This window comes from Lynx rufus, unplaced genomic scaffold (assembly GCF_022079265.1).
Source record: "Lynx rufus isolate CCGP_SWC_20201006 ecotype Redwood Valley unplaced genomic scaffold, mLynRuf1.p SCAF_7, whole genome shotgun sequence".
NCBI classification, from domain to species: Eukaryota; Metazoa; Chordata; class Mammalia; order Carnivora; family Felidae; genus Lynx; species Lynx rufus.
In genome coordinates, this window is record NW_025814889.1 from 60281070 (window position 1) to 60308803 (window position 27734).

Below are 27734 nucleotides of genomic sequence, written 5' to 3' on the forward strand. Positions count from 1 at the left end.
CTTTTTGCAAAAGAGAAACAAAAGAATATTTATTTATTTATTTATTTAATTTATTTTAAAAATTTGCATCCAAGTTAGTTAGCATATAGTGCAACAACGATTTCAGGAGTGGATTCCAGTGATTCATCCTCTCACCCAGTGCTCATCCCAACTGTCTTCCTTAATGCTCCTTACCCATTTAGCCCATCCATCCTCCCACAATCCCTCCAGCAACCCTCTGTTTGTTCTCTGTATTTAAGAGTCTCTTATGTTTTGTCCACCTCCCTGTTTTTATATTATTTTTGGTTCCCTTCCCTTATGTTCATCTGTTTTGTATCTTAAATTCCTCATATGAGTGAAGTCATATGATACTTGTCTTGCTCTAATTTTGTTTAGCATAATACCCTCTAGTTCCATCTATGTAGTTGCAAATGGCAAGATTTCATTCTTTTTGATTGCCGAGTAATACTCCATTGTATGTGTGTATACCACATCTTCTTTACCCATTCATCTGTCTGTGGACATTTGGGCTCTTTCCATACTTTGGCTGTCTTGTCGATGGCGCTGTTATAAACATTGGGGTGCATGTACCCTTTCAAAACAGCATACCTGTATCCCTTGGATAAATACCTAGTAATGCAACTGCTGGCTTATAGGATAGTTCTATTTTTGATTTTTTTATTAAACCTTCATACTGTTTTCCAGAGTGGTTACACCAGTTTGCATTCCCACCAGCAGTGCAAAAGAGATCCTCACAAAAGAATTTTAAAATATGAAGGGTACAAAATACAGTGAACATCATATTGAAAGGTCAGATGCATTCTCTTTAAGTTTGAGAACAAGACAAGGATGATTGCTAGAAACATAACTACTCATCTTTGTGCTGATAGTCCTAATCAATGCATCTAAGCATGAAAAGGAAATAAAAATTATAAGATGGGGAAAAAAGGAAACAAAACTCTTATTTAAAGATAAAATAATACCTGTAGAAAACCCAAGAAGATTCCATAGATGTATTTTGGAAGGGTTGTTAGACATGAAAACGATGTGCAATACAACAGCAACAAATGGTAGAAAAAAATACCTTCTGATACCATCTTCCAGGGTGCCTGGGTGGCTCAGTTGGTTAAGCATCCAACTCTTGATTTCGGCTCAGGTCATGATCTCACAATTCATGAGTTTGAGACCCGAGTCATGCTCTGCATTGACAGCATGGGGCCTGCTTGGGATTCTCTCTCTCTCTCCCTCTCTCTCTGCCCCTCCCCACTTGCTTGCATGCATGCACACACGCCCACTCTCTCAGAAATAAATAAACATAACATTTTTTCCATAGTATAAAAAATGATGTTTCAAGGAATAAGATACAACTAAAATGTAAGACATTTAGGGAGAAATAGAACAAAAATTAAGGAAAAAATTGAAAACAATTTTAAAGTATTTTTTAAAAACCTAAAGAAATAAAGTAATACCATCTTTATGGAACAGAAGAGTCAATATTGTAAATTTGTCGATTTTCCTCAACAGGTTTATAGATTTAATACAATTTTAACTAGGTTTTCAATTGAGATTTCTGCAGAAATTGACAAGTTATTTCTAAAATTTATGTGGAAGTACAAAATGTCAACAGAAATCAAGATACTTATGAGAAAAGATAACATAAGGACAGAGCTTGCTTTAATAATAATTAAGACAGCATATATTAGTACAGGGATGGACAAACAGACCAATGGAAGAGAACAGAGATATCTAACAGAAATCCACACACATAGGAAAATCTGATTTGTGACAAAGGTAATGTTACAAATCACTGGAGGAAAGAATAAACTGGTGTAGAACATTGGTTATATGTATGCCGTATATTAAAGTCATTGCCTATGGGGTTTCTTTTTGGGGTGATGAAAATGGTCTAGAGTTACATAGTCATGACAGCTCTGTGAATATACTAAAGACACTGAATTGTATACTGTAAAAAGATTAATTTTATAGTATGTGAATTATATGTTAATAAAACCATTATTTAAAAAAATCCATGTCAGGTAGATTGAAAACATTTGTGAAGGACAAATTTTTTTGAAGACATTATAAGGAAAATATTTTTATGATGTCAAGATAGGAATTTTTAAAAATAGATATGAAAAGTTCACATCATAAAGGAAAATAGCACAAAAATTACAGTAAGCAATATGTGTCAGACACTGTTTCAAACTTACAAATATTAACTCATTTAGGAAAGGTTAAACTCAACTGCATTAAAATTTAGAACTTCTGTTCATCAGAAGACTCCATAAAGAGAAAATGCAAGCCCAACTTGGAAGCAGTTATTTGCATAATCTGTAACTGCACAAAGGGTTAGTATCTAGACTATGTAAAGCCCTCCTATGAATTAATAAGAATCAATTGGAAAAAGATGAATAATGCATTAGAAAAACTACAAAACAGTCATTTCATAGTAGATAAATGGCCAATAAAGAAGCAAAAAATGCTCCACCTCATTAGTAATCAGAGAAATTTGCATCTGGCTTTCTAGGTCTTTAGGAAGGTTCACTTTTCAAGGCAGAAAGACAAAACATACTTATTTTTTAACTTAATGCTTTGCTAGCTTGATTTATAAATGTTATACATTTGGATATGTGGTCCATGGGTTTCCATGTATTCTTGACCAGAGCTACACGTTCAGGGCAAGCCTATAAATGTATGTTTATGTAACCTAAAGAAAAGGAGATTCCAAAGGTAAAATTTAGGACAGTGATTACTCTCTGGTGGGAAAGGAATGCCGTTTGGAAGGGCACAGAGGAACTCTTAAGGTAATGTAATAGTATTCTTGAACTGGGAGATATGTATTTAATAAAACAATAATGCAAACTATATTTAAAGGTCATGTTTTCAATAATAGGGTATAAATCAGCCCAGTTTTAAGCAAAATAGTATATTGTTTCATCTGTGTTTGAATTTAGGCAAAACCGGTTTGCTCTTAGCTATTGGTGGAAGAGGCTGTTCAATCTTCCTCCACGTGGAAGGACTAACGTTCTGTCCTCCATATTCCTCAAAAGTTCAACAGTAGGTAGACTTTAGAGAGACGAGCTTCCTGTTACCATGTCCCTGCTTCTCATCCTGGGATTTTCTTTTCTTTTCCCTTCTGGTTGCTCAAGAAAGGCCTCAGGTGGTAGGAAAACTCCATTAAGGCACTGATGCTGCAGGTTGGATCTTCTGAGACCAAACAGATAGCAATCTTTCACCACAAGAGGGCAGTTTGACCCTGACTTTTGGTTCTATTCATGAAGTAGTTGGATGGGATGTTTTGTGACCCAGAGGGATATATGGGGATTAACTAGTTGGGTAGCAGTAGCCACAAATTAGGATTCCCCTGGAATCCACTCAAAGGTAGTGTCCTCCTGGTGTTAATAATTTGAATGTGATGAACAAATGTTTATTTTCACCTGAAAACAAAAGGGCAGGGACACAACTTCATGGCTCATCATGGATTAAGTACTAGCTTTAACCACAAAGGAAGGTACTTGAGCACTTATTCTGGATGGTAAATTATCTTTTATGTGCATGTTTGTGTGTGTGTGTGTGTGTGTGTGTGTGTGTGTGTGTGTTAGGCCACACATCAGAAATCTTTTACATGATACCTGAAGGGCAACGCTGTATGGAAAAGCAATGTAAAAACTGCTTAAACATGGCCACTCATCAGTTGTGTGATCTTAGGCACGTTACCTGTGTCTCAGCACAACTGTAAAACAGGGGTAATATTACTAATTACCTCATGGGATTGTCATCAAGAGTAAATGAGATTATACATGTTCAGTAGTCAGCATTATCCTCTAGGACATTTATGGTGTTTGTAGGAGCCAGACTAGTGAATTATATAGGGATATAATGGGAATCACAGTCCCTGTATCTTTTATGTCTTTAAGGGTAGCTTCAATTTCTGCCATTGTTCCAGGCAACACTGTATTTTATTTACAATATTTATAGTGACATAATATTTTTTCAAATTTTCACAATATATGCTTTTATTCATAATATTGAATTTTAAAAAATGTATTATCTTGGCCAAGGTGGAGTGAGAGGGACAGTTTCAGAGCTTCCACTTGGCTTTTTCCACTTCCATAGCTCTTATGCTATGGGCTAAAAACTAACGTGGAGGACACCTGGGTGGCTCAGTCAGTGTCAGGTCATGATATTGCAGTTCATGAGTTTGAGCCCCGCGTCGGGCTTGCTGCTGTCAGCCTGTCAGTGCAGAGCCCGCTTCAGATCCTCTGTTTCCCTCTCTCTGCCCCTCCCCCACTTGCACTCTCCCAAAAATAAATAATATTAAAAAAAAAAAAAAGAAAGAAACTAATGTGGGAATTCTGCTAACTGTAAAGTTTAGTGACCCGGAAAATGATCACTGGATGAGTCATGGAACCAATGGACCTACTATGAGATCTTGGCCAGGACACCATTTATTACTTATTATTAACTTCCCCAAGAGGGGAACCATCATAATGTTTTGGATCCTCTGGTATTAATGTCAAATTAGATCCTAGAGCCAATGTTCCTCAAAATGCCTTGGTATTTCTCTTTCCCTTGTATACAGTGACCTGAGAAAATGCCCACGGGTCCCTTTGGGTAAGTCTGGGAGAATTAGCATAAACATTTGCTGTGGTATTGTGAACCTAAAAGGGGGCTCAGGTTTGGAAACAGGGGAGAGACCAGTACTTTCTATTGAGGCAGATGCTCTCAGGAGTTTCATCATCCATCCACCCTTGGTTTCTTTTGATTTTATTGATTGAGCATTGCTGACCATTTTTCTTGCTCTTAAAGACCTCCATAGCTCTCTGAGTCAGGGTCCCCATTGTGAGCTACCCTGACTTTGCAGCTCATTATAATTGAGCCCATCTTGCTTCTGAGAGTTAAGCACTGCCACATGGCCCCTACTTTGTAGAGATCATTTCATTCCCATTCTAACAGGTAGCCCGGTTTGGTGCTAGTGTCCCTACCATCATCCTTAGCCACCAGTGTGCTAGCTGTGATGTGCTCACTTTTATCAGCTCTTATAAGAACTGACTGTTATATTTTTAGGAATTTTATGAGACAGTTGTTAAACAGATGTTAAATGTCCTAGGACAGGAGAATGATCCTATATTGATAAATCCTTTCTTGTCCAACTTTATGTTCTATCTTCTTTTTTTAGTTTTATTCATTTATTTTGACAGAGCGAGTGTGAGGGAGAGGGGCAGAGAGAGAGAGGGAGAGAAGGAGAATCCCAGGCAGGCTCCACACTGTCAGCGCAGATCCAGATGCAGAGCTTGAACTCACAAACTGTGAGATCATAACCTGAGATGAAATCAGGAGTTAGACGCTTAACTGACTCAGCCACCCAGGTGCCCCTATGTTTGTTCTTGATCCTGTACCCTCCTGTCATGTCCCAGTTCCATATATTTTCTCGGCTCCCGCCAGTACACCTTAGTTAGGTCCTACAGCACTTTTTCCTCCTCAGCAGGCCTAGCACCTCCTCAGGTGTTATATTGTCATTGACTCTAGTTTATATGGTAGCTGGGACATGAGGTGTGGGTATATACTGAACAGATGTGGATGGGGATGGCATGTGTCTTGCAAAGCAGACATTCTGCATCATTTTCCAGGGAGTAGGTAGAGCTGGCCTTCAATAGGGAGGAGTAGGCCCCTTGTGTGCAGACCCAGAAGAATCTGAGGATTTAAGATTTTCGAGTGCTTTGACCACAAAGTCCCTATTCCAAATCTTAGGGTCATTCCTTCCCCATCAATGCCCTGACTTGCCTGAGTCAAGAATCAAATAAGAAATCAATTCTTATCTTTTTCTGCCTTTAGAATATAAGAGCTGAGTGTACACTACCAAGGAAGCCTTCTGGCTTTCACGCTTTGCCTTATATTGGTAATTAATACCTTTAGCCTTTCATTTTTTCTCTCAATGCATTGATTGATAGCACTTAGCAACAACCATCATATTCCAGTTCTTTCTTCTTCTTCTTCTTCTTCTTCTTCTTCTTCTTCTTCTTCTTCTTCTTCTTCTTCTTCTTTTATTATTTTTCTTACAAAGTTATTCAGGCACAATTGATGATAATAAACTGTACTTGGGGAGGATGACAAGTGTTCACATACACATACACTCATAAAACCATTATCCAAGTCAAGATAAGATTTCCATAAGCCCCAGAAGTTTCCTCCTGCATCTTTTCAATCTATCCCTCCTTCCACCTCTATCCTCAGGTAACTTTTGATCTGTTTTTAGTCACTATAGATTAGTTTGTATTTTCTAGAAGTTTATATAAATGGAATCATACAGTATGTACTCTTTTTTCTCTGGTTTCTTTCATTCGGTATAATGATTTTGAGATTGCACAGGTTGCTGAGTTTATCAGTAATCCATTCTTTTTTACTGTTGAATAGTATTCCATTTAATGGATATACCAAATGTGTTTATTCTCTCACCTGCTGATGAATATTTGGGCTGTTTCTAGGTTTGGGTTTTTATGAACGCAGCTGCTATATACAAATCTTTGTATGGACATGTTTATTTATTTATTTAAATTTATTTTTAATGTTTATTTTTTTGAGAGAAAGAGACAGACAGACAGACAGACAGACAGGCAGAGCATGAGTGGGGGAAGGGCAGAGAGAGAGAGAGGGAGACACAGAATCCAAAGTAGACTCCAAGCTCTGAGCTGTCAGAGCCGGATGTGGGGCTCAACTCATGAACTGCAAGATCATGACCTGAGCCGAGGTGGGATGCTTAACCGACTGAGCCACACGGGCAACCCTGTATAACATGTTTTTATTTTTCTTGAATAAATATCTAGGAATGGAATGGCTGGAGTATTTGTTAGGTATATATCTAACTTCTTAAGAAGCTGCCAAGCTATTTTTCAAGGCAATGTATGAGAGTTCCAGTTGTTCCACACCGTCACCAGCACTTAGCAAAGTCTTTTAACTTTAGCTATTCTAGTAGATGTATGGTAGTAATAACTCCCAAAAGTTTCCTCATGCCCCTTCAAAATTCCTTCCTTCATCGCCTCCCTGTTACTATTTCCTGTGCTCAGGCAAACACTAATCTGTTTTCTGTCACTATGGATTAGTTTGTATTTCCTATAGTTTTATCTAAATGGAATCATACAGCATGTATTTTGGATGGTTTCTTTCACTTAGCATGATTACTTTGAGATATATCCGTGTTGCAGCATGTATCAACAGTTCATTCCTTTTTACTGCTGCATCTTATTCTATTGTATGGATATACCACAGTTTACCAATGCTTCTGTTGATGGACATTTAGATTTTTTCCAATTTTTGTCCAACACAAATAGTGCTATGAACATTTATGTACAAGTGGTTGTATGGACATATGCTTTCATTTCTCTTGGGTAAATACCTAGGATTACAATGGATGGATCATTTAACAAGGGTATATTTAACTTTTTAAAACAATCTGCAAAACTGCTTTCAAAGTGGTTGTGTGGAAATAAGAATGAGAAACAAAATAAACACACAGAAAACCACATTTAATCTGTCATTGGAACATTTAACAATGCGTAAAAATATGTATCTGCATTTTCAAAGAAACTCCTCTATATAAGACATTTGTATACATTAAGACATTGTGCAAACGTGTAAGACATTTTGATAATAGATGTTTGAAAATATTTATATCATTATAGGATTCTTTTTTGCCAAAAAATGATTTTTGTCATCTATAAAATAATGCTACCTAAACACTTAAAATATCTCTAAAACAAAACTATTCAGTCTATTTTTAAATCTTCCAAAAGGTTCCTTTTGGACCCAGTTGTTTCAAATATGACATTAACAAACTTAATGTTTGCAAGAACAACTTATTGATATCTAGGGAGATAAATCTACACAAATGTAAAAATATTTTTATAATAGGTTGATGGACTGATTTAGTAAATGTAGCTAACCCTTCAATTTGACTCATAATTCTTTGAGTCAAAATTTGTAACCGGAACTTCATATCACTTTATCCCACAGTACCAAACCAAATTTTACAGAAACAAAGCTATTCAGTTACATTTCTCTTACTAAAATCTCTTTGGTGAAGGCAAAGAAGTGTTTTATTTACAATAAAATAAAACATTTAAGAACAGTGTTTAATTTGTATCTCATCCTTTCAAAATATCTATCTTTGGAGGTGTGACCTATAATGTATAAAATGTATTACTATGGTACTATCTATGTACTTTATAAAGAAATAAATATGCTTATACCAGGGATATCAGCTCATTATTGCTTGGATGGGGTGTCCAATTAAAAAGTTTGTGGATCATAAGAGCACCTGGATGGCTCAGTCGGTTAAGCATCCGACTTCAGCTCAGGTCATGATATCACAGTCATGGGTTCGAGCCTCACGTCGGGCTCTGTGCTGACAGCTCAGAGCCTGGGGCCTGCTTCGGATTCTGTGTCTCCCTCTCTCTGCCCCTCTCCCACTCATGCTCTGTCTCTCTGTCTCTCTCTCTTTCTCCCTCAAAAAAATAAACATTAAAAAAAATAAAATAAAAAGTTTGGGGATCACAGACCTATGTGATGATGAAACAACCCATATACTTAAGTAAATATCAGGTCATCTAAATGGCAACGTTTAGTCAAATTATTTTTCTAGGGCAGTCCTCCTCTCAAGACAAAAACCTAGAAAGTGGTATTTTTAATCCAGGAGTTAATCTGCTATATTATTACTAGAGAACAGTTTTTAAAGTGTGACCCACGGACCCCTGGGTCTGAAAAGTCGAAACTGTTTTCATAATAATGCTGACATTACTTGCTTTTCCACTCTATTGGCATTTGTACTGACGGGGCAAAAGAAATGGTGGATAAAACTGCCGGAGCCTTAGCATGAATCAAACTGGTCATGATGTTCTTTACTGTCGTACATTCACAGGAACACAAATAAGCCTATTTCATGTAAGAATGCCCTTCACGAAGCAGTAAAAATTAATTTCATTAAATCTTGACCCTCGAGCGTATATCTTTTTATTATTCTGTAGGACAAAAAATCTCAAAGCACACATACGACACTTCTGCCACATATCCAAGTACTAAGGTTGTATCAAGGAAAAAGAACTTGTGCAATTTTTTTGACTTGTGAGCTCTACTAGCTGCTTTTTCCAGGGAACATCATTTACTGATGACCAAGAGACAAACGATGGTTTTTCAGACTTAGGTAACTTGAGAGAGTGTCCCAAAAATGAATCAAGGAATCCTGTCACTTCAAGGAACACAACTGACAGCATTTGTTACCAATGATAAAATCTGGATTTTCCAGTGAAAATCCAGAAAGAATTCTGGAAAGCTTGTATCTTCCCCATGCGCTTGACAGCCTCCCAATACTTAAATATTTTTCTGATGTCTTTCTGATGAGATCAGTGGTGATTTAACAATTGTGACTTTTAAAAGACTGTTTAATGAAATGTGTTAATATATGGAAGATCCGAGTAGCTCAGCAAACCAAATTTCCCCCAAATGGCCAAAGTTTGATGTTACAAAATAATCTGTGGGTAAAATATCATTTGAAATGCAATGGATTTTAAAGTAATGCGGTTAACAAAGTTCATTGATAATGATTTTGGATTCCACATGGAAACTGACTTTTAATAAACTGCCACTTATTGATTCTTAGTACAGTCTCAAAGAAGAATATCCATAATTATCTGAAAAGGCAATTAACATACTCTTCCTTGTTCAAATTGCATATCCAGATTTTTTTCACATATTTCAATCAAAATGGCATACCAGAATAGTTTGAATGCAGAAACAGCTATGACAATCCAGATTTCAAAATCTTTCTGTTCTAATTATTTTTTTGTCTTGGAAAATATGGTTAATTTCCATAAAATCTCTATTCATATTTCCATATGAGTTTATTATTTTTATTGCATAATAAATCCATACTTTACCAATTTCTCAGTTTTAATGGATATAATCTACATGACCAAGAGTTCTTTGGAATCCTCAGTAATATATTTTTTTAAACTCTTCTTAATGTTTATTTATATTTTGAGAGAGAGACAGAGCATGAGTGGGGAAGGGACAGAGAGAGAGAAGACACAGAATCTGAAGCAAGCTCCAGGCTCTGAGCTATCCACACTGAGCCCGATGCGGGGCATGTACCCACAAACCGTGAGATCATGACCTGAGCCGAAGTCGGATGCTTAATGGACTGAGCCAGCCAGATGCCCCCTAAATCCCCAATAATTTTTCAGAGCATAAAGGAGACTTGTGACCCAAAAGTGTGAGAACTGCAGTCTCCAAAGAAAGATAAGACAGCATGCTTTCCTTTAGTTTGCTATGATTGGTTAAGGGTAGAGGTAAAAAGAGAAAATGCTCACATCAGATAGTGATGGGATAGATAACAACAATTAGTGGTTACATTTTTCTTTTTACCCTCTTCTCTTGTTGAGGTCTGTTATGGCTTGCTATTTTCTGACAATATGGATAAACATTCTAAGTCACGTAACCCTGCTGTGGGTGAAAGTGAAGCATTTCCTTATCAGTTATACAGACTATTTATATTCATCATGTTTATGGTTTCAGACCCAGAACTGGCTAAAATTGGAAAATTCATCTTACATTACAATTTTCTTTTTCCACAGCTAGAAACTTAAGAAAATACCTAGATACCATGGTCATATCTATGATGTTGAAGTTATGGTTCCCAACCCACAATGAAGAAATTGCTTATTGAAAACAAGTGCTTTCCAAAGAAAAGATCCAGTAAGAGACTGAATATGTATTTTAATTTTAGTAGTGAGTTAAGCTTAACCCTGACATAGTATGCCCTTTCAGATGATGGCTTATTGTCCATGCTTCAGCAAATAATGTAGAACAGTACAGTAAATTTCTATCCTTCCTCAGAGCCCTGCTGGGAGAGATTTCTCCCTAACCCTGGCTGAGGCTCTCTATATTTATAAGAGGGATTAAATTTAATTCCCTTGATTTGTCCTTAGTATTTCTAACAATGGTTGATACATAGGAATTCAGAAAGACTTTTTCAGATTTGAGATGCAAGTTCAATGTCAGCCTTTTTTTCAGTTTGGCTAAATCAAAACAAAGGAATAGTTGCCAGCTAAAGCATACCATGCAGAATGCAGGACTTATATGGTGACTGAGCATTGAATTTTACTCCCACGATTTTGCTGGAAATTAGATGCAGCCACTGAAACTATCAGAAGCATGGGCTTTAGGTTCAATAGGCCTAAGTTGAGTTTAGGAAAGGTAGAATCTTACTAGGTAGTTTCCTGATTATTGCTGCAAGAACTTCCTGGTTGAAAGACCTTTGAAAAACTCTTTACTATTTGGAAGACACAAGACATAATGATTTGGAGCCTAGGCTCCAGTCTAGACATAATCCCTAGCCTAGGGATTTTGAACCCTGGCTATATCGCTTACAAGCCATGTGACCTTGATTAAGTTACATTGCTACTCTGTGTCTCAAATACTATCTCTATAAAATAAGAATAACGACCTACCTTACAGAATGATGTGGTTGATATGAATAATAAATGTAGCATTTATATATTAACACTCAAAATTTCAAAAGAAAAATATAGGCTTTGTATCACCAGTTACATTAGTCATTTTTATTTACCTTCTAGAAAAAAGGATAGGAGTGTCTGAGGTACACCTTTCCTTTGAAGTGCTCTGAAGGGATAAACTGGTTTCAGCTTGTTGACTCTTATTACAGTGCTAAAATGTGTATAGTCTTTCATCAGTGCATATTTGAGAACCAAAACTTTTACACTTAGGAGTGTTGGTTCATTGGTGAAATGTTAGTTTCTCTTAATGGGCTTCACCAAGGACATGTAACTCAGTATCCTTACTTATAAATCTGATCTTTAAGATCCATGCTCAAAAAAATAAAGTCTTATGACCCAGAAATTCCACTACTAAGTATTTATCTGAAGGATAAAAAAATGCTGATTTGAAGGGGGCACATGCACCCCTATGTTTATAGCAGCACTATCAACAATAGCCAAATAAAGGAAAGAGACCAAATGTCCACTGACTGATGAATGGATCTAGAAGATGTGGTGTATATATACAATAAAATATTACTTGGCCATCAAAAAGAATGAAATCTTGCCATTTGCAACGATGTGGATGGAAGTAGAGGGTATTAATGCTAAGTAGTTCAGTCAGAGAAAGACAAATATCATATAATTTCACTCATATATGGAATTTAAAAAACAAAACAGGTGAACAGAGGGAAGGGAAGACAGAATAAAATAAGATAAAAACAGAGAGGGAGGCAAACCATAGGAGATTCTTAAATACAGAGAACAAATGGAGGGTTGCTGGAGGGAGGTGAGTTGGGGAATGGGCGAGATGGGTGATGGACATTAAGGAGGGTACTTGTTGGGATGAGTACCGGATGTTATATGTGAGTGGATGAATCACTGGGTTCTGCTCCTGAAACCAATACTACACTGTATGTTAACTAACTTGAATTTAAATGAATAAATTAAAAATATATATATCAAATCTTACTCTTTCCTCATTTTTAATTTCTTCCCATTTTCTCCTCACATTATGTGTTTTTCAGAACATCTCCCTTTTCCTTCTTAGTCTCTTACACACATATGCAAACACACATATTTACACACATACTTACACTCGGATAATACCACATTGATACCCATTGGGTGCATGTTCCCAAACATTTATATGAACTGTCCAAAATAGGCAAATCTATAGAGACAGAAAGTAGATTAGTGGTCGCCTAGGGCAGGAGGATATGGCGATTGCAAGGTGATGGCTGAGGGGTATAGGATTTATTTTTGAGGTAATGAAAATGTAAGATTGATTGTAGTGATAGATGCACATCTTTTTGAATATACTAACAGCCACTAAATTGTATACTTTCAGTAGGTCAATTGCACAGTGTATAAATTGTTATCTCAATGAAGCTGTTTTAAAAAAAAGCTAACAGAAGGGAAAAAATGGAATAATAATAGTATGATACAAGACAAGGCAAGAAAGGAGAAATAAAGCAATAAAAACCGATGGACAAATAAAAAAACAGTGGAAACAGGGTGCAGTTAAATCTGAGCATTTCAATAATTATGTTAATTTGGTCTGGAGACTCTCTCTGAAAAAACATATATGGAAATGCAGTGGGCCAAGAATGCAGAAGTCAATCATGGAGGTGAAAGACTGGAACTTAAAACTATCATATATCGGGGCGCCTGGGTGGCGCAGTCGGTTAAGCGTCCGACTTCAGCCAGGTCACGATCTTGCGGTCCGTGAGTTCGAGCCCTGCGTCGGGCTCTGGGCTGATGGCTCAGAGCCTGGAGCCCGTTTCCGATTCTGTGTCTCCCTCTCTCTCTGCCCCTCCCCCGTTCATGCTCTGTCTCTCTCTGTCCCAAAAATAAACGTTGAAAAAAAAATTAAAAAAAAAAACTATCATATATCAAGAATAACTTTCTTTATTTTAATTATATATATATAAACATTTATTCACTTTCAGAGACAGAGTGTGAGTGGGGGAGGGGCAGAGAGAGAGGGAGACACAGAATCCAAAGCAAGCTCCAGGCCCTGAGCTGTCAGCACAGAGCCCGACATGGGGCTCGAACCCAGGACCGTGAGACCACGACCCCAACCGAAGCCAGATGCCCAACAGACCGAGCCACCTAGGCATCCCTCAGGAATGACTTTAAAGCTAAAATAAGACAGTGTAATATTGGGGTAAGTAGGCAAATTGCTGAATTTAGAATAGATCTATGTATATATAGTCACATGGTTTACAATCAAGAGCCCATTGCAATTCATTCAGTAGGGGAAAGGATGGTCATTTCAATAAATGGTGCCAGATCCACTGGATATCTATATAGAAAAAATTAGCTCTCATCTCTACCTAAAATATGACTTTGAAATGATCAAAGACCTGAATGTGTCCCAAATAAAGCTTTTCAAGAAAATATAAGAAAATATCCTCACGACTTTGGTGTAGACAAAAATCCCTTAAACAGGACAGGACAGAAAATATGCTGTCCATAGTAGAGAAGATTAACAAGTTATATTTCATTAAAGTGAAGAATTTCTATTTATCAAAATATGGAATCAAGTGGAAATATAAACGATAGACTGGGAAAAGATATTTCCAGTACATGTATCTGACAAAGGACTCATGCTAGATTATATAAAAACTCCCACAATGATTTAAAAAAAAACCCAAAAAAACCTCCAATATTTGAAAATTAGCAGAAATTTATACCTCACAGAAAGAAGGTAGCCACATAGCCAGTAAGTGTAAAGGCTACTCATCCTGCTTAAATATCAAGAAAGCAAATATAAACTATAATGAAATACCAAGGATGAAATACCAGAATGTCAACACCAAGGTTTGGTGAGAATGTGAAACAAATGGAACTCTCATATATTGCTGAATGGAATGCAAATTTGTACAACCACTTTGAAAATTCTTTTGGCAGTATTTTTTAAAGGCAAACATTGTGATCCAGCAGTTTCACTTTTGAGTATGACCCAACAGACAAGAGTGCTTATAACCATCAAAAGATGTGTATAATAAGAATGTTCATAGAAGCATTATTTGTAATAGCTCCAACCTGGTTAAGAACTCAAATGTCCGTTGTGAGTTCAATGGATGAATAAATTGTGAATGAATGGTAAAGTGGTACAATAATAATAATACGCCAATAAAAATGAACAAACTACTATATCCATTAAATGGATGAAACTCACATATAAAATACTGAAAGAAGCCAGAGATAAAGGAATATGTACTATATAATATCTATATGAAATTCAAAACAAGCAGAACTAATCTGCGATAGAGTTCAGAATGCTCATTATTTTTAATGGAGTATTTACCGTGGCATGAGGAAGCCTTCTGGGATGCTGGAAATGTTCTAAATCTTAAGTTGATACGTATAAGAATGGGTTGTACTTTTGGGATGAGCACTGGGTGTTGTATGGAAACCAATTTGACAATAAATTTCATATAAAAAAAAGAATGGGTTGTATATATATATATGCATGTATATATACATATTTATATAAACATCAAGCTGTACATTTAAGATTACACTTACAAGTATATTAATAATATATTAATCTTATATAAGATTAAACATGCACTTAACTGTATGTGAGTTATCTCAAAAGTAAATGAATAAGTTGGTTGAGAGTTGTATCTGATTCAGTAAACAGAATGGTGGTGAACAAAACAAACTTGACATTTGATCTTATAGGTATCAATAAGAATTCTTTGGTGAAACATGGGAATGCAATATGGGATTTAGGTAATTCTTGGGTCAGAAGTACACATAAAAAAATGTAAGGAATAACAGCATCAACAAAGTATTTACAGAAAAAAGCAACAACTAGAAAATGGAAGAAGAAAGGTAGAGAGGATTTGGGCTGTTTGCATTTTCTAAACTATGTCAGGCGGAATACTATAGTCATAAAAGCTGTTATGCTTTCTGGGAGGAAAATCCCATGTGTGTATCTTTCTGTGTCTACTCATAACAATAGAAACAACTCTAGGCGTTTCCAACCTTTAGCCTTGAATGCAGAGAATTGTTTGCACACGTGTTAGAGGGGCTGCAGGGGCAGAGGGGAAAGGATGCTGCCCGGATAACAAGAACCACAGAACCACGGGAAGCTGCCAACCCCTAAGGTCAGAGGAGCGAAAGGGAAAGAGGTGCTGCCCAGCTCCCCTGAGTGCTGTGCTGCTGAGGCTTCTGGAACACCGCTGTCCCCACCGCTGTGCTGGAATCACTGCAGCCTCTACCTTGCAGGAAGCCAGGAGTCCCACTGGTGGTTCAGGATCCCGGAAGCCACGGTCCGCCTGTACTGATAGACTTGCTGCGGCTGCCGCTGAGCTGGTAATTGTCCCCTGCCACTGTTGCCACAACTGAGCCACCATTACAGTGATCTGCAGCTGGCTGAAATGGCTTGCCACTGCGGCCGCCCACGCCAGGGCAGAAGAAGGAAAGTAAGGGCTCCTCTCATCCTCCTGCTTTCTAAGCTCTGGCCAGGACCTCCAGGGCCACCCCTAATCAGAAACCAGCTGATGAGAGAGTCTGGGAAATGTGGTGTCCAGGTTCCCAGCCCCTGAGATACAGAAAGGAGGATGGCGTGGAGTTGAGCCAACAAACAATTATAACAATACTCTGATTAACAGTGGTTGAAGCTGACTTATAATTAAATCCATTTCTTTACAGAATTTCCCCAAACCTTTAATATGTTACTGTGCTTTGACATTTTTCAAAAGGGAATTAAGGTTTGCAGTGCTTCTCAATTTTACATGACTAAAGACCTTAGTCTGTTCCCTCCCGCCCCGAACATATTTTTCACATCTAAAACGAGGACCTCAGACTAGGATGAAAAACAGGGACAAACAAAAATGCTATTGTTGTTGGAGTATAACGAGGACATAGGAAGGTAGACTACATAAAAGATGCTTTCCTAATATAAACACTGCAGAGGGACGAATTAGAGTGGTAAGTAACAGTACAAATATACCAACATTCCGGGTGGGGTGCCTGGGTGGCTCAGTCGGTTAAGCATCTGACTCTCGATATTGGCTCAGGTCATGATCTCACGGATCTTGGGTTTGAGTCCCATGTCCAGCTCTGTGCTGACAGCAGGGATCCTGCTTGGGACTCTCTCTCTCTCTCTCTCTCTCTCTCTCTCAAAAATAAATAAACATTTGGGGCGCCTGGGTGGCGCAGTCGGTTAAGCGTCCGACTTCAGCCAGGTCACGATCTCGCGGTCCGTGAGTTCGAGCCCCGCGTCGGGCTCTGGGCTGATGGCTCAGAGCCTGGAGCCTGTTTCTGATTCTGTGTCTCCCTCTCTCTCTGCCCCTCCCCCGTTCATGCTCTGTCTCTCTCTGTCCCAAAAATAAATAAACGTTGAAAAAAAAATTAAAAAAAAATAAATAAATAAACATTTTAAAAAATATACCAACATTCTGAAAATTGTACTCAAGGAATAGCACTGACAAATCCTTACATTTCTTGGATATTGTTCTATAGGTCATTTATTGTTTTGGTCCCCCAGTACATGGACATCTTTTTTGGTGGGGAGAATCACAAGGAAGAAATAAGGAATGGAGGGCTCTGATTCATAACATGGAAGCTGAAAGGGAACGATAGTCTTTCTGGTTAACAGTTAATTCTAATAATGTCAGCGTAGTCACTTTATCTACAGAGGTGCCATGAATTCCAGGGATGAGGGTAAGTGTCCAGAGGTGGCAGGTACCAGCAGCACAGCTGTGACTCTCCAGCAGGGTCAGTGCCAGAAGAGGATTCTACACGGATGACTCTTTTTGCAGGATCTTGGCTGTGCTTTGTCTACCTCCATTCCTGTCTGTCTTTCTAGCCTTCTTGCCTACTGTGTGACCTTTAACCCTTCCAAGAATTCTTTTTCTCCTTAACTGGATTAGATGTATTTTCTCTGTTTGTAGCCAAGAACTCTGAAATATTCTTTAAAAGCAGAGAAAATCAAAGGGAAAACTAATATTCTAACTTGTTTCTAACAAGCAAGAAAGGAAAGATTGGTTATGTGGGAGAAAGTTATATGAAATAATTGCATTCTATAAGAATTGATAGGTTTAGAAAAACAGGTTTACAAAGATTCAAAGAAACACCATATGTAAAGGGGAAAAAAAAGAAAATTCAAAACTAATAATTGCATAAATGTGAGTAATTAAAAAAAAGTAGGAGAGACGTATAAAGGGATGGCTGGGATAAGGTGCTCCCTAAAGTAGAAGAACAAGTAGAAGAATAAAAAGAAGGGACCCTGTCCCAGTAAATGTATCTGTAAGAAGAATGTAGGTATTGGGGCACCTGGGTGGCTCAGTACATCAAGTATCAGACTTTGGCTCAGGTCATGATTTCACGGTTCGTGAGTTCGAGCCCTGCATCGGGCTCTTTGCTGTCAGCACGGAGCCTGTTTGGGATCCTCTGACCCCTTCTCCCATTGCCCCTCTCCCCTCTCTCAAAAATAAACAGACATTAAAAAATTTAAAAAGAAAGAATGTAGGTATTATGTTCCCCACCAGGACTCCATCTTTGGGGCCAATGTACTTCTTTCCAAGCAGCTGGGAATACTGGCTGCTTTGGTTCACAGGTGTATCCCTCATTTGAAATTGCCCTTGGCTGCAGGGGACTGATGGGACCCAAGTTTACAGCCCTCCCAGGTGTGGCTGATGCAGGAATAAAAAACAAAACAAAACAAAACAAAACACCTTGCTCCAGTTTGGAATAATTCTAAGAACCAGTCCAGCTCCAGAGCAGCCTGTAGAATCCTGAGGCTTCAGCTATGACCACTTCTCTCACTGCCTAATCCTTCTTTCTTTACTTCCTTACAGCTGTATCTCCTGAGATCACTGTTCGGCAACAACCTGTATGAAAATCCTCAGAAACTATTTCCAGAAAACCCAATCCAAGGCAGAGATTAAAGTCCAGAATAAGAATTAGTTTGTGAATATTCTTAATAAAAAGAGACTTTTAAGTCATGATCTGAACAAGAACAAGTGAAAGATAGGCCAGATCCTGGGAAGGACAATATAATGTTAGATTAAGGCAGAACTTGTGGATGACATGATCATTATGGTCCCTACCATATGTAGAACTTTATGACTATCAGTTTACGCAATTTCTACTTTCCCTCTGGCTTCTCTAGCAAGAAGGATTGTCTTTGATCTGTAAATTGAAAAACAATCAGCCTACAAAGAAAGCTCAATCCAATTAAGGCAGGTAAGATACGGGGTGCCTGGGTGGCTCAGTAGGTTAAGTGCCAACTTTGGCTCAGGTCATGATCTCACGGTTCGTGGGTTTGAGCCTTGTGCTGGGCTCTGTACTGACAACTGAGAGCCTGGAGGCTGCTTCGGATTCTGTGTCTCCCTCTTTCTCTACCACACCCCCTGCTCACACTCTGTGATAAAATAAAAAACATTTTTAAAAAATGAAAAAAAAAAGACAAGATAACAAGATCACCCCATTGTATTTTTAAATGAAATCATTAACTTAAAAAAAGATACATGCTCACTGTAAGAAAGTGAGCCAGAGTTGTCATCAGCTCTGTCATGTGAAGAAATCCTTTCTGGAGTAGGATAGAATGAAGCCGAGAAGCTGAAAAAATTAGAGACAGGGACTAAGAGAGAGTCCTGGAGACTCAAGTTCATTAGATTACAGCTCCATCCCTGCCCTTTTCAATTACATGAATAAGTCCACTGTTTTTGCTTAATTGAGTTGTTTTTTTTTCTTTTTAGTAAAAAGGACTGAAAAATAATAAGTTCATAGATGAGGATTTTGGTGCTCACTCACTTAAGTTATAAGAAGTAAACAGCAGATTCAGGCATCTCAGCCACACACCTATTTCTTTCCTTTTTCCTCTGTTGACGAGTAGTTCTCGATCTCTCTACTGTCTGCAGAAACGTACCAGGGGCCTGTAGGAGAATCCCCTATGTAGATTTTATTATTGCTTCTAGTCATTTGCTTCTCTCCCACTAAGAAGAACATAACATCTTTGTAGTGCTTCACTATGAGAGAATATGCACATCAGATGTCCCTCTTCCGTGGGACATCAAATCACACAGCTGCCCAGGAACAGCTCAAATGCTGACAAGCTCCATCTGGGGCAGGTGCAGGAATCACTCTTAGAGTCTTGTTCCCCACAGGAGTCAATCTCTTGTAACGACTTCAGAAACAGAGCTTCCAAGTCACCACAAAGTCACGCCCAGTGAAACAGTCACCACACTCAGGGAAGCTGGACGCTAGACAGCTGCCAGCAGGTATCTATAGGGCATTTACAGTTCCTCCCAGCACAGATGCAACTTCTACTCAGAGATCATTTTTATCATGAGTGATGTTGCTGAGCAATACTGTTAATACAGTGGTCTAATCTGGAGCTCCAGGGGAACAGAGCCAGTGAGTTGAATAAAAGTCAAATTCTTAAGCAGCAGGGAAAACATTTTGTTAACCATTTACCTGAATTGCCACACCTGAGAGCAGGTTTGATCCTATGCCTTGCTCCGACCAGCAGAATGTAAGTGGGGTGACTTTCGCCCTTTCCAAGCGGCAGCCTTACCAGCCATTGCATGGTTCCACTTTTACCCTCTTCACTCTGCCAAGAGACAAGGATAGGGGCAACACCTTTGGCCCACGTCCCCAGATGAAGGAGGCATTTGGAGCACAGCCATGGAACAGAGCAGCAGCTGCCAGAAAACCTCCAAGATAGGTAAAGATTTATTGTTGTAAGCCATTGCTAATTGAAGAGCTGTTTGTTACTGCAGAGTGACCTATGTGTGATGAATATATCCCCTTTATTTTTCATTTTTAAAATTGTAATTCAGCATGGTTAATAGTGTTATATTAGTTTCAGGTGTACACTATAGTGCTTCAACAGTTTTATATATTACTCTCTGCTCATCAGATAAGTGTACTCTTAATCCCCTACACCTATTTCACCCATCCCCCCTCCCTCCCTCCCTCCCTCCCTCCCCTCTGGTGACCATCTGTTCTCTATGTTTTGTTGTCATTGTTCTCCATATTTAAGAGTGTATTTTTGGTTTGTCTCTTTCCCTCCCTTTGTTTTCTTTCTTAGATTCTACATATGAGTGAATCATATGGTAGTTGTCTTTCTGTGTCTTATTGTGCTTAGCATCACACTCTCTAGATCCAACCATGTTGTTGCAAACGGCAGATTTCATTCTTCAAGGCTGAATAATATTCCATGACACACACATACACACCACCTCTTCTTTATCCATCCATTTGTGATGGACACTTGGGCTGCTTCCATAATTTGGCTCTTGTAAATAACATTTCAATAAGCATAGGAGTGCATATATCTTTTCAAATTAGTGTTTTCTTTTTTTGGGGGGGGTAAATACCCCGTGGAATGTATTCCCTTTAAAAAGATGTAGGGTGGGAGGCAAACCATAAGAGACTCTTAAATACTGAGAACAAACTGAGGGTGGATGGGGGGTGGGAGGGAGAGGGGAAAGTGGGAGATGGGCATTGAGGAGGGCATCTGTTGGGATGAGCACTGGGTGTTGTATGGAAACCAATTTGACAATAAATTGTATTTAATCTAAAAAAACAAAAAACAAAAAACATGTAGGGTGGGTTTTATCACTCTCCAACCAGGAGTCCCTGAGAAAGGCCTGCCAACTAAGCCAGCTAGTTCTTTCTTGCGTTATAGCTTTAATTATGATAATAATTCCCAATTTAAGAGGCTGATGGAAAGTTTCCCCCTTTTTTGTGTACTTTGGCTGTTAGGACAGTTCATGTAATGCCTGAAGGACACCATACTGTAGATTGTGAAGGTTTATTACTCTAATTCATCTTCCTCTTTGTACCAGACAGGGTCCAGTCAAGAGACAGAAACTAACCAAAGTTATTTGACAGAAAGAATTTAATAGAAAGTACTGACAACTAGTGTAAAATTGTCAACTTGGTAACTATAAAGGTAAAAAGGAATCTAACGTATCACTGTGGTAGCAACTGCAATAAACTGTTAATTACCTCGGGGTTGAGGGAACAAAGTCAAGAGGTTGCAATTACTAAAACATAGACACTTGGAGGAGAGGCCCTGTGGAGCAGAAACCCAGTCCTGTGAAGACGCAGGTGCTGCTCAGGTGGCGAGTTTGGAAGTGGTGCCTCATGGAGCTGGGACTGACCTCTGAGTTAGGGTCTCGTGCCTGGCGTCCCTGAGAGGGCACGATTCAACCAGCTCTGCTAATGTTGCGAAAACCGCAAACTAGATCTAATTTCCTCTTGGTGAGGAAGCGTTCATACAGCAAGAACCACAGCAGACAGGAAGCACACAACAAGGAACAAGTCTCTTCCTCCTCCAGCCTTTCAGTCTCCCTCCAGCGCCCCCTGTTGTCGGAGCCTAGCAAAAACCCTGCCGGCAGAGCTGAAATGGGGTTTGTAGAGCCCCAGCAAACCACACTGTGAGAGGTGCACAGGGACACACTTGGCTGACAGGATGAGTGTGAGTCCAACCTGTGCTCTCCTCGCCAAGCGCTAAGCCCCTGCGTGGGCCCGTGTCATCTTTTCTAATTTGCACACAGGGGCCATGGAAACTAGTGCACACACAGATTCAAACGTTAGCAACCAGTCTTCTATCATCTAACTGGCCGTGAAAAGAATGTATTTTTATCGTAGGGTTCCAGGCAAACTTGCATGCAACTTTTTACAGTCCTACATAGCCCTCCCTTGAATACTGTCAAAGATTTGTGCAGATTTGTTTGAAGTGGGTTCCCTATTCTTCCACCCTTTCTCACCATGTGTATATACTGCTTTTGATAGGCGATGTGGCTTTGGTTCCCTCCGTTCTCTTATGCTGGACTCTAGCTGTGCATCCAGAAAGAGGCTTTTCTGCATCCATAGTCTTCTTATATTTTTTCTCCTGTTGTCTTTTCACTGGAGTGTGTGGGGGGGGGGGGGTTGGTGAGCCATTTTGCTCTTGTCCTTTCTCTTATAGTCAGTCTTCTTATATCCTGTCAATGGTTTGATATTTTTATTAACAATTTAAGGCTTAGATGAAATTACTTTCAAATTCATTGATGACACAAAAGTAGGGGGGGGTTAGCCAAAATGACAGATAATCAAACCAGGATTCCTAGTGATTTCTGTAGATTGAAATGCTGTGTTAATAGCCAAAAGATGAAATTTGTGAGTTAGAGGAAAACCCTAATAGAATTTAGTAGAAATAGAGTAAAATAATTGAAATAAAGACAAACCTCTGTATATTTTTTAACCTGGTGCCAATACTACTCCTTTGGCAGCTTTAGAAAGGAATCATACCATTTCTGTAATAGGCACACAGTGGCTACTCCATAAATGTTTATACAATTTATATTTGACAAAAGATGGAAATAGATCATTAATTATAGTTGAGGGGGAAATGCTGTCATTTTCCTTAACCACTTTATGAAAATTTTGAGGAAATATGGTGAATTGTATATAACTAGATGTAGACATGTGGCAAAATATTAATAGAAATTATCTCTGGCTCAGGGCTGGTCAATTTTCATTTTCTTTTACTACTGAAAAACTATCTCTTCTCTACTGTTCATGTGTTAACTTTGTAATAAGAGTAAACTGGAAAAAGCAACAGATAAAAACAACCAAATGGAAAGTGACCAAATATATTTGGAGTTTTAGGAATTTTTTAAAAAAGTTTACTTATTTATTTTGAAAGAGAGAGAGAGAGAGAGAGAGGGACAGGGAGAGAAGGAGAGAGAGAATCTCAAGCAGGCTCTGCTCTGACAAAACCTGGGGCTTGAACTCATGAACTTGAGCTGAAATCAAGAGTTGGATGTTCAACTGACTAAGCCACCCAGACACCCACGGAAAGGTTTGATATAAGACATATCTTCTTTACAATGATTCAAAATAAATGACAAAGCAACAATTGGAAATAAAAATTATCTAGCAATGCTCCATTAAATGAAACATAGGCGAGGAGTAGTTTGATCTAGAGTTACAGATTTCTGAAGAGGAGCTAAAAAGAATAAATTAGGACTCTATAAAAGCAATATTTATGGAAGAGATTTCAAATAATATTCCATGAAACATCTTTGTTTATATGGAAATATTTCAAAAGGATAATTCACATGACAGAGAAGCAAAATGGTGGGAAAATGCTGGGTTCTTTTTCCACTCTTTTTTCTCACTTAGATAATTTATGGAAATACCCGGGGGCGGGAACAGACCTCTAAAATATATGTTTAGATGAGCAATGATAAGTATTTCTTATCAGATGTGAAGGAATACTTTTTGGTGGGGAAAGGGTCAAGATGAAATTTTGTTCTGCTCATCTTATAATTAATAGATAGGCTGTTTGTGTGACTTACCACAAGGTTACCATGAAAAGAGATTAAATCTTGGGTTATAGGTCCAGCCAATTTTGGTTCTTGATGTGTTGTTTGTTTCCTCAGAAGCTTTACCTGTTCCTCCAGTCTAGGTGAGGATCCTATTGTCTGCACTCTCTAGGATTGTGTTCTTTTTTTTTCCCCTTAGAACATGAACCTCAGTTCATAATTATACCTCCATTAGTGTGATTATCTGACTAATATCTGAATGTCCCATTTGAGCCTCAGCTCCGTCAGAACAGAGGCTGTGTCTACTTGTGTTCACTGTGGCATCTGAGAACCAAACTAAGTGACTAAAACATAGTAAGCACTCAAAGTTTTACTGAATAAATAAATAAATGCATAAATGAACAATCGGTCACATAAGCAATTAGAATGGATTCCTGGGAGTGGCAGACAGGAGGAGGCAGGAGGAAAGTTGGAGTCAACTTTTTAGGCACTATAAAAAATATTTTAAAGATATTTCTTGTAGATTTAGCAGCAGGAGATAAAGAGCCAATAAATTTGAGGATAACAGCATATTCGAATGAATATGAAAAACTCTTAGCTTTCCAGAAAAATCTGATAAATTTCTTATATAGATTAAAGAAGTTTAAAACTTTCTATTTTGAGCTTTAAGTGTTTTTCTATCTGCTTTATTGAGTAAAATATTTTCCTAACTTACTATCACTGTTTAACACACTGTCTTCACTATACTATAAGCTTTGAAATAGAAAGGCTTATTGAAACTTTCAGTAAATAGAGAAATTAGATAATAAGAGAAAGAGGCTTTGCTTTAATTTTTTTTAATTTATTTTTATTTATGTTTTGAGAGAGCAAGCACATATGCAAGTAGGGAAAGGGCAAAGGGAGGGGGAGGGAGAGAATCCACACTCAGCATGAAGCCCATTGTGGGGCTTGATCTCAGGACCCACCTTGAGATCGTGACCTGAGTTGCAGTCAAAAGTTGGATGCTAAACTGACTGAGCCACCCAGGCACCCCTGCCTTAATTTTTTAAAAAATTCTTTGTAGTTTTCTGTGCTTTCTTTATTGATTCTTTAATATTTTTTTTAACGTTTATTTATTTTTGAGAGAGAGAGAGAGACAGAGTGTGAGCAGAGGAGAGTCAGAATCTGAAGCAGGCTCCAGGCTCTGAGCTGTCAGCACAGAGCCCGACATCGGCTGGAACCCACAAACTGTGAGATCGCTATCTGAGCGGAAGTCGGATGCTTACCAACTGAAGTACCCAGGCACCCCTCTTTATTGATTCTTGATAGATTTTTTTTATTTTATTTTTAAGTAATCTATACCCAATGTGCAGCTCGAAACTATAGCCCCAAGATCAAGAGTTGCATGTTCTACCAACTGAGCCTGCCAGGTGCCCCTTGGTAGATTTTCTAAGTGAGAGTTTTGACATTTTTTATACTTTATTCAATACTTCTAAATTAAAAAAAAAGTACTCCTAGTCCCACCATCTTATAGCTTTGGGGGAAAATACTATAAGATTTCCACTGCAGATGAAAATTTTTATTCACTCTGGAAAACTGGGTCATCTTCTTTTCAGAAATTGTCTTTTCTTCCTAAATCTGAGAACATATTCGAGGGAAGAGAAGTAAGGTAGAAAGTTTTCAACAGTCCAGTGGGGAATTCCCCAGAGGGACAAAAGAAGTAAGATAGCTAGAGAGGTTAGTTGCTGAGTTAGCAAGGTTGGAATAACTTTCTGGTGTTTTAAAAAGGTGTGCGAATTAGGTAGGGGTGCCTGGGTGGCTCAGTTGGCTTAGTGTCCGACTCTTAATTTCGGCTCAGGTCATGATCTCATGGTTCATGAGTTTGGGCCCCGCATCGGGTTCTGCGCTGACCATGTGGAGCTTGTGTGGGATTCTCTCTCTTTCCCCCATACCTCGTGCTCCCTCCCTCTCTCTCTCACCCTCTCTCTTTCCCTCTCAATATAAATAAATACACTTTAAAAAAAGTGTGTGAGGGGCGCCTGGGTGGCGCAGTCGTTTAAGCGTCCGACTTCAGCCAGGTCACGATCTCGCGGTCCGGGAGTTCGAGCCCCGCGTCAGGCTCTGGGCTGATGGCTCAGAGCCTGGAGCCTGTTTCCGATTCTGTGTCTCCCTCTCTCTCTGCCCCTCCCCCATTCATGCTCTGTCTCTCTCTGTCCCAAAAATAAATAAAAACGTTGAAAAAAAAATTAAAAAAAAAAAGTGTGTGAATTAGTGGGTTGATTCAGTGAGGCACAAATTGGTTTCACAGTTTTGTCAAAGAACAAAAATCAACTCATATTCCTTAAGTCTGACTTCCCTCAAATTAAAATATATTGACTTATAAGTTCCCCAAGGTACTGATTTATTGTGACTTTTAGGTTTTAGGTTCTTGGTGTGAGAGAGAAAGACAATCCCTATGTGGGTAAAGACAAACAAACAGTTGGCATTTTCACAAGGATTTGACTTAAGAATCTGTTGAACACTTTAGAAAGGAGACTGGAGGAAGAAACACAAGATGAATCTGGAAAAAACAACTGAGATTGAGAAACAAAGTCACACTTGAAGAAGGGCAAATCAAAAATGATTTAACAAAATCTCCCTAATGATAGTACCGGTAAGGTGGTATATTTAACTTCCTCTCTGGCTCTTGGAAAATGTATCCAATTAAGTAGTCATCGATCTTGCCTCCTTAATAATGCCTAGAAACTTTTCATTTCTGTTTTCTGCTAGATTGTAGAAACTTAATTAAAATTATATTATTCATAGGATTTCTACTTCGGTCCTCAAATTTAGCATAATGAGTTGTTTTAAAGGTTTGGTTATACTAAATAAGCCAATATAAAACTAGTTATCTATAACTAATGAAAATAAAAGTGAGAATAAATGATTAAAATATCCAAGCTGATAAAATGCAAGATTGTTGAAAATACCTTTCATTGCCTTAAGGTATCTAAGGGAATGGGATAAAAAAAAAAAATCTCCTCACTAAATTTGAGGTTTATGGAAGCTGTGATTATATTGAATTAGAGGAATTTAATATATTTCTTCATTTTTCTTTTTTTTTTTTTTTTAATTTTTTTAATTTATTTTTGGGACAGAGAGAGACAGAGCATGAACGGGGGAGGGGCAGAGAGAGAGGGAGACACAGAATCAGAAACAGGCTCCAGGCTCCGAGCCATCAGCCCAGAGCCTGACGCGGGGCTCGAACTCACGGACCGCGAGATCGTGACCTGGCTGAAGTCGGACGCTTAACCGACTGCGCCACCCAGGCGCCCCTTTCTTCATTTTTCATAGAGGCTCTCACACAGAAAATATAAATTTCCACAACCATAAAACTGTATTTTTACTAATTTTTAGTTTCCCTTTGTTCATAAGTAATGAATATTCTTGGAGATAACTTAGAAGATACAGATTTGAAAAAGAAAAAAAAAAACATCATTTCATCACCCAGAAATAACCACTATGAACATTTTGGTGTGTGTCTGTTCAGACTTTTTTTTTGCATTCTTTTTTTTTTTAATTTTTTTTTTTTACATTTATTTATTTTTGAGAAACAGAGTGAGACAAAGCGTGAGCGGGGGAGGGGCAGAGAGATCAGGAGACACAGAATCGGAAGCAGGCTCCAGGCTCCCAGCAAGCGGTCAGCCTGACGCGGGGCTCGAACCCGCGAACTGTGAGATCATGACCTGAGCCGAAGTCGGAGGCTCAACCGACTGAGCCACCCAGGCGCCCCTGCGTTCTTATATGATATGTATTGTTTCAGTTAAAAAGTAGAATCATAATGCATATTATTTTTATGTAACCATTCTTTTATACTTAAGCACATATTGAAAATAAATTTGCATTTCATCAAAAATTAAAAATTATTTTGATATTTTAACAACTTGCTTATTGTTAGACATCT